At 34.9% G+C, this 8,297-nt stretch overlaps 1 long non-coding RNA gene across 1 annotated transcript; it reads left to right on the plus strand.

Annotated features, from left to right (window-relative positions):
* The first annotated feature begins 1,781 nt into the window (after window positions 1-1,781).
* Window positions 1,782-6,372, plus strand: LOC140148733 (uncharacterized). Its single transcript, XR_011858517.1, has 2 exons — window positions 1,782-4,645; window positions 4,704-6,372. It is a non-coding gene; the product is annotated as an uncharacterized lncRNA (long non-coding RNA).
* Window positions 6,373-8,297: the final 1,925 nt, after the last annotated feature.

Raw genomic sequence — 8,297 nt, forward strand, 5'->3', positions numbered from 1 at the left:
ATGTGGATTGATGTAAAAAAGATTTTAAAAAGAATAATTTAAAAAAAAAACACTTTTGTATTTTTGTCAGTGGTTGTTTGTTGCCTGGACACAAGTGCATGTGAATTGTAGTTAGATATTGAAGGCAACATAAGCCACTAAAAAGGGTTTCTGTCCTTTCTAGTAAACCTCTGTATATCTATACAATGTTCTGCAAAATATACTCATGCACGCAGGGATGTGTTGATTTACATTCAGATCTTTTTGACGGTTTTTGATTCTGAGAATCCAGATTATTTAATTTAAAAAAGTATCCACTGTGAATCCATTGAATGGATGTACTTTCCCAATAAAGTTTAGGGTTTATAAACCTTGTCCAGTGACTTGGGTATATTTAACAAACAATTTGTAATTTTGAGTAAAATGACCTCCCTTGTTTTAGGTTTACAAAAATTGTTGTTTAAATATGTGATGTGATCAAGCAAAATCAGTAGGAAGTCGGAAATATTGATTTTGAGATATAGTCAAACAAATAATTTTTTCTCTTTCCTATTGTTTTGGAAACCTGTCAACTGCTCATATCTTTGGAACAATTTGTCCAATTTCAATGAGCTTTTCTGTAAAATGTAACTTTGTAAATGCTTTATACATTAAAGTAGAAAAATGAAAAGTGAATATGCCCAACTTCAGACTGATTTTTGATTGATCACACCACAGATAAGGCTATGTCAAGATACAAAGTACCTTGACATCAGCTTGTGAATTAATTGCCACTTATAGCTTTACTGATTGAAGATCCACATAATAAGACTTGTTTTGCATGAGTATAAATTGTTCTCCATTGGTGAATCTTTTTGTGTCGTCATTCACCGAGGCAGCTTCAATTTGTTTGTACAATACATTCATCATGTAGACAAATACTTTTTTGTAATGATTTGCTGTTATCCCCTTGCACTTTTCAAAAAATGTGAATGACTTCTTTTTTGTCATTAAATCTTTTCCATTCTATATTGTTTTGATAAGGTTGAGCTGTGAAATGTGTCAGTATTGCTTGGTGATATATTATAGTTTGGCTCTCTAGTATAAATTATTGAACTTTCTGCAATGATCAACTTTTTTTTATTTGCACCATAGCCCCAACAATTGATGTGAGGAATCAAAGGACTGCAAAAGTTGATCCTTTACTTCTTCATATCATGTGGTCTAAATTTGTTAACGATTCAATATTGGTTTAACATTGCATCTTTATGTGTTAAGTAATTTGATAGGGTTGTAGAGCACTCTTTTCGAAAACATCTGCACTATTCTGTGTCATTACAAACTGATATGTACAGATTATCTATTCATGTTATCTTTGGTTATCTATTATCTATTCATGGATGGAAGATAATTGGATATGGCCACATTCAATTAGAATAGACACATTGGTTATCTGAGTACATCACATACTGTCCGTATGGGGGTTCAAATACAGCAGCAAGCAGCATATGCTGAGATGGAGCATAAAGAGTTAAACATTGGCAAAATGGATTTGAGATAAATGGTGACAAGAAGTATTCAACTTCCCTTTTTTTAGCCACATAAATTCAGTTTTGATTGTTAGCATTTTGTGTAACCTGTAAAATGAGGCTTAATATCATGCGAAATGAACTCAAATTAATTTTGTCTAAACTGACACTCATTTTACTAGATCCAAAGAGATTGGGCCCAAGGAGTCCCAACTCCGACTTGATGGCATGTTGCTCATGGAAGGCAAAATAGTGTTCCTGTGACTTATTTTGCCACATGTGGCAAACTTTTGGTATTTCTGTGTTTCTTGGTTCATTATAAAGAAATAAAACACAAATTTCTAGGTACAAGTGGATGGATTTGGTTGGATTCCACACACAGAATTTTTAAAAGATAGTCGGCATGATATTAAATTATCTACACAAGTTTTTTTATTTGCTATCAAGCCACTGTACAAATACTTCTTGCCTACCTATTTTGTGTCACTTTCCTACATCATCACAACTTCTCTGCGTATGTCCGATATTTGATATTTCTTGGAATCAATACAACTCTTTAACAGTATATAATTAGTGAATTAAAGAATTCCTTAGATTTTAATGCAGAAGATGTATCATGAGACTTGGTGAGTTCCAACACTCTTTGTTAGAAGTTAGTTTCACTTCAGTAAATTGTTCTGGAACTTCAAAGAGAAAAACATGCAATGTTGTTAACAAGCATAAGAACTAAATGAAAACAAAGAAGTTATCTTAAACTAACTGAGGCATGTTTCATAAAATGGTTTAAAGAAGTGTTCATTTTACAGTCACAAATAGGCCAAATGCAATGAAACTGAACACACTTGTCTTAACCCCATGAGAACTACCTGCCTATTGGTCAAAAGAAGTTTTCATTATCAATTGGACCAATCGGCAACATTATCAGAATAATTTCACCACACAAAAAAATTGGGGTGAATTATTTTCAACGCTCCATTCTGGTTGGTGATTAAAATGAAGATATCATGTAATTGACCAATCAGAGGTAATGTTAGATCGGCAGGTAGAGCTCAGGGGGTTAAACCAAAGCATCATGATGCTCTTCAAGTCTGTCTTGAATCAGTCCTGTAATGTAAAGTGTTTTAAAATTGTAACTTAATCAGTTTACTAGTGACACCTTATAAGACATTTGACCCAAGGCTCTCACCAATGTATATTTTTAATAACAAAAAAAGATGTAAACATATATTCATTTTAGATGTCACAGAGTGGCCTTGAGTTTGTAAATTGAGGAATAAAATGTTAAATCTAAGGACGACCCAGTTGAAACTAGCTAGCTGTGACTAATTAACTTTGGTGCTTTGATTGATTAAAAAATTGTTTTAACATAATGGCATACATGTTTTACCTGTGATCTTAGCAGATGCAGATATGCATAATAGTCAACACTGGGAGTCTTTAAAACAGTATTATTTGTAGCCAGTGGGGCTATCTTCATAAGCGAATGGTTCCAGATCAATGTGATTGAGGTGTTATGACATGGATCAGCGGGGTAAAATCCACACTACCCCTGTGGAAGATTTTGGATATATCTTCCACAGGGGAGTATGTTTTTCAAATGTAATTGGTCGGGTTAATCATTTTGAAACCCATACTCCCTCTGTATTCTGGTTTACCTATATCTTCCACAACTGGAGTGAGTATTTCAAATAGAAGTTACACAACTGTCTATTCTGTTCGAAACTCATACTCCCTCTGAGGAAGATTTAAGCAAAATCTTCCACAGGGGTAGTGTGGATTTTAAATGGAATAGCCCATTTCATAGGAGATGCAGGTATCCTTTTTGTGATAACTTGAATATTTTCAAGTTCTGATTGTTCTGAGTATGTAAGCATAGTCAAGAGTTAGCCAACTGATCCTTTAATGTAGTCTTGACAATAGCCTAATATCACGTAGGCTATTACATGATGGATAAACCTTGTTCTGACAGAGTAGGCTCCAAAATGGTGATCCACATCAACATTTTCACGCAAGCTATTAGAATAATACACTGACTTACCATCGAAGTAATGGTTATGTACCACTGCTGTTTTGTGTGAATTATGTGATCAGTGTGTTGATTACTGATCATAACATTGTAAAACATGTTACCAGGGACTGCCTTTTGAAAATTAGAAAAGAGCTGTAGAATGCTCTTCCGGTCTCTTCAAGAAGAGCTTTAGAAGAGCTGTTTGCACCTGTGGCAATTAAAGCATAAAGAATTTAACGAGTTATCGTTAAGGAGCTATAAATCGCTCTTGCAAATGCAACTTAAGAAGAGCTGTAGAGGAGTGATTGCTCTCACTCCTCTCAAACGGCAGTCCCTGGTTACATTTTGTTGTGTGTGCTTAACACTTTTAAAACAAACCACCCAGTCTCATTGGGCTATTCCATTTAAAATCCACACTCCCCCTGTGCAAGATTTTGGAAATATGTTCCACAGAGGGAGTATGAATTTTAAATGGAATTAGCACACTAGCAGCTCCATTTGAATTTCATACACCCTCTGAGAAAGATTCAACCTGAATCGTCCAAAGAAGGAGGGTGTGTTTCAAATGAGCTGCCTAATGTCTTAATTCCATTTGAAATGCATACTCCTTCTATGGAAGATATTTCCATAATCTTCCACAGGGGGAGTGCGGATTTCAAATGGCACAACGTGTGCTGCTTTTAACTGAACAGAAAAGCTGAACTATGTATCTTCTGTCGGGATGCAAGATGCACATATCCATCAAAAGCCATCCATTTACAGCCCTCATGACCATTAATGTTGAGAATATATTATCAAAATAAGTTGGTCACAGTGCTCTGACTTGACATGCTAAGAACCAAATAACTAAGAAACAAAAATATGTAGTAATACAATACCTAATGCAATTGAGTTTGAACTGGGTCATTTAATGCACTCATATATGGTAGTATAATTCCAGTAAACAATTGAATACATGAATACAAAAGCCACCTAAGTCCATGCGAAGTTATTTTGAGAGAAAAACCCGTGTATCATTTTAATTCCTTCAGTTAGATTTACCTGGTCAATATGGTAAGTTTTACGTGCAAATGAGTGGATTAACCTGTATTAGGTATGACGATTAGCATTTCAGGGACTTCGTGGGGTTCATTTTAAATTTTGGACTTAGGTGGTTTTTGAATCATATACAAAGACAACAATGTTAGAATGAGATTACCACTAGTAAGATAATACAAAATAAAGCACACAGGTATGTATAATGTTGATAAGCATTCTGCCATGTAATATAAACCACACACTTTCCTTTATTAAACCCATTTTTTGTTCAAAAGTCATTCTCTAGCAATGAATGTGTTACAAGTGGACTTTTATACATACTGGATTTCAATCAATGTGTTACAAGACTCAAATCATGGAATTGGGTGATTCTTTCATACATGCTATTTTTCACATGCCCAATAGACACAGAGAATGAATTTGAGTTGTTCTTTCATGCATATGACAGGCCTATGTATAGCAACAATTTCCCATGCTTAACTCAATTTGGCCAAAGTATGGACTTAGGTGGCTTTTGTATTCATATATTCAATTGTATAGGTTAACACCCTCTAAATCAGTAGGTATTAGAATGATAATGAAGAAAAGAAAAGCAATGGGTACAATATACAGAGGGTCTAGTTTCTAATTGATGTGAAAGATGCACTAAGATAGGTGTGTGGCCATATTTTTGTTTGCAATTGGCAAGGATACAACATATGATGTACAGAAGAATAACTTCACTTGCAGACATGAGGTTTTTTTCAACTAACTTTATCTTCTCTAAGTGCATAATAGAGGTTTAACATAGAAGTATCTTATAAATAAGCCCTTGATATTGTATTTCTCATTTTACAAGGTAGAGCTAAGTTCTATAGCAATTACATGACTAGTGTTATCTGAAGCAGCCTCATAGCTGTTATACCTATCTACTTATTATTATTAGAATTTAGTATAAACGCTTTGAATTTTGAGGCTGAATAATATTTCAGTATATTCACAGGGTCGGTTTATAAAACAAAGAACTGTTGTTTTATCAGAAATGATTACTATTGCCTTGCAGATTGTTGTATTTAGTGTTTGAAGTAATCTACATTTGGGAAGTACTAGTTCCTCCCATGATAACTGTCATACAAGCAGGCACATTGACTTGGAAACTAATCTGAGCAGGGAATGGTTGAATTTCACTCAAATCTGTAATGCATCGTAAGTCCTTTAACCTAGCTGAAGTCCACACTCTTTAACATATAGGCCTTGGCCTAAATCCTATGGAAGTGTTACAATGGGTGTAGGACTGTTTTGGATGCATTGTAAATGTTAGTGATATTCACCACTGAATCTAGGGTGATTGATAGCATGGTGATGTACTACTATATCTGATCCATCACCCCCATGAAAGATATAACCTTTGTCTCCCACAGAGGCGGTGTAGATTTCAAATGGAGTCACTCATTCAGATAACTCCATTTGAAATTCACACTCCCTGTGTGAAGATTAAGATCATGTCTTCCATTGGAGTGTATGTGCTTCAACTGGAATAGTTGCATATAAGTGCATGTCATAAAAAGCGAAAGATCGAGGCTTGTGAACTGGTGAAATAGTCATATTTGGCACCAGTTGCAATTCCTTGTTTTTTTCACTCCATGATTAATAACACCACTGTATAGCAGGTTACACAGTGGATATTTTTGCGGGGTATGAACTAGAATTGACAAGGAACTATGAATGTAAAAACTAAGAAGTAAAAATGCGAGGTATGCCTCGACAAGTGTACAATCATCACAAGCTACACAGTTTTGTTATGGAAGGATCAAAAGAACAAAAATGTCCTATAAATGAAACTAAAAGGAGGTGAAAGCTTATAAAAGATCGGTAAAATATTGATGAAGAAAATGATGAATTTTCAACATTTCAGTATTACGTTTTAGGCAGGGAGGGAGGGAGGGAGGGAGGGAGGGAGGGAGGGTGTCAATGTTAAATTATGTTAGTTTCTTTTATAGGTCAGATTGGATCTTTTGGTTTATTCTCTCAATAAAAAGCAAATTTGGGGTGAAGCTTGATGTCTTCATGGACATTATATGAGGTCACTAAGTACCAAGTTGATGCAAGCATGTTTATTGGTTCAAATTTCCTGGTGTGCTGTAAGCTAGCCAAATCAAAGTATAAATTTGGCATAAGAATACTAATAAACTAACCAAATAAAGGGAGTTAAGTTTTGCAATGTTCAATTCATGGACACAGAAATAAAGTGCTGGTGGAGTGAATTTGCGGACTTGCTTGTTGATCCAAACCAAGTAAGTGTTGGTTAATACTTACTTGCATGCTGTACAGAAATTTATCCAGTACATTGTCTTGAAATGTACACTGCTTGTATTGTAGATTATAAAATGATCAATATTGCATTTCAGTGCAAAATGAAACATTGGAAAAATGTATTATGTTGACACTGAAACATTTGTTTTTAATTGTCAAATTGTTATTTCAAATTGGCCAATTCCTAGATATTAATAAGTGTTATAGATTTATGCTATCAAACAAAAATTATGATTTCAATTGTACTAAACATGACAAAAAAAATTTGTTGATTGCCAAGCAGCTCCTTTAGGGCTGTGATGGTAGTCAATGTGTGTCCCAGATAGAATGATGTAGCAAATGATTTGGTGATCATTTTCATCAATTTTAAATCAAAAGCTGAAGTTTCTTGACTTGTCCATTTTTAATTGTATTGCATTTCTATGACAAATACCAATACTTAAAAAAAAAATTGTGAAAGGTAATTTGCAAGACAATTTTAAAAGTATGGTGCAGCATTGTGTTTGGGACACTTTGTAAAGCAGGCTTTGCCATTTCTTTGGCTTTCTGTATATTGTGCATATATGTATTGTATTGTAATAATGTATTGTTGTGTTATCACAAAGTTGGTACCAATATCACTGTACTATACTTGTTGGGGATGAGCGGATATAAATGGTGTTGAATAGTAAAAAAATAACAATGCATTGTCAAAGTAGCTTTTTTGTGTGTGGTTTTGTCATTTCATTTACTTAAAAGGGCTTTGCAGACCTGCCAACCTACGGAAGTCAGAAAGAGGGACATTTAGACCAAAACCTTGTACATGTACACAAACCAGGTACCGACAAATTCAAAGACTTGAGGTGTGCAATTCAGAGAAGGTTTTGCAGGTCTGAATTTATCACAATAGACTAAAGAGAATGCTATAGCAAAATTTTAAAAGTGCAATTTGCATCATTTTCGGCTGTTCTAACATTTAAATTTGCCATCACTGATATTTTCAGAAAGCAGGACTGTCCCTCATTTTCACTTTGGTAAACCCCAAATGAGGGACAGTTCCTCAAAATGAGGGACAGATGGCAGGTCTGGGGTTGATGGGATATCTGCAACCTTACACACTGGGTATCTGCAGCCTATATACACAGGAAGGTGAATACAGGGATGTAAATCTTCCAGAAATTACCAGAATTCCGGAAATTTGGCCAAAAGAAAACTACTGAAATGTAAAGAGAAAAACATTTCTGGAATTGGACAAACCCCCCTAAATGTTCAATACCGCATGTAAGCCTTCGACCACCTGTCCAAGGACCAGATGTATTTTCAGGAAATGAATATATTGCTCAATTACATCCCTGTGAATGCATTATTTTATCACTTTGCCCTGTAATTGGTCAGCTGAGAAGGGCCACCGGTTGTAAAAAATGAAAAGGCATGGAATTGGCACGGAAGGTAGAGCTGATAAACCGATTTAACAAGAAATTTCGCCTCAGGTG

Source organism: Amphiura filiformis, chromosome 3 (genome assembly GCF_039555335.1).
Source record: "Amphiura filiformis chromosome 3, Afil_fr2py, whole genome shotgun sequence".
Classification (NCBI taxonomy): domain Eukaryota; kingdom Metazoa; phylum Echinodermata; class Ophiuroidea; order Amphilepidida; family Amphiuridae; genus Amphiura; species Amphiura filiformis.